Genomic DNA, 258 nt, shown 5'->3' with positions numbered 1-258 from the left:
GCATCCTTGTCGCTTCCTGGAAAGGAGGGGAGCCGGGCCGGTTTGAGGGTCACAGTGCCATCCGCTGCAGGCCTCGAGGCGGCCAGGCCCTTGGTGCAGGAGCGGGGTCCCTCCAAGGGCTCACACCATCTTGGGGGGTTAGGTGCCCAGGTTGTAGGATCGAAGGTCTCCCGCAAGGCCCCTGCTGTGCGCCCAGGAAGGCTGGGGCGGGGCCTGCAGGAGTGAGGGCGGTTGCTGCAGGCAGGCAGGCAGGAGGGT

The 258-nt window shown here is 68.2% G+C and overlaps 1 protein-coding gene across 1 annotated transcript in view; it reads left to right on the top strand.

Annotated features, from left to right (window-relative positions):
- Positions 1-258, top strand: part of ACOX3 (acyl-CoA oxidase 3, pristanoyl) — a 27,339-nt gene that overhangs the window by 10,302 nt on the left and 16,779 nt on the right. The window lies entirely within an intron of this gene.

This window comes from Myotis brandtii, unplaced genomic scaffold (assembly GCF_000412655.1).
Source record: "Myotis brandtii unplaced genomic scaffold, ASM41265v1 scaffold986, whole genome shotgun sequence".
Classification (NCBI taxonomy): Eukaryota; Metazoa; Chordata; class Mammalia; order Chiroptera; family Vespertilionidae; genus Myotis; species Myotis brandtii.
Note: the sequence above shows the minus strand (reverse complement) of the source record. Positions and strands in the feature narration are given on the sequence as shown.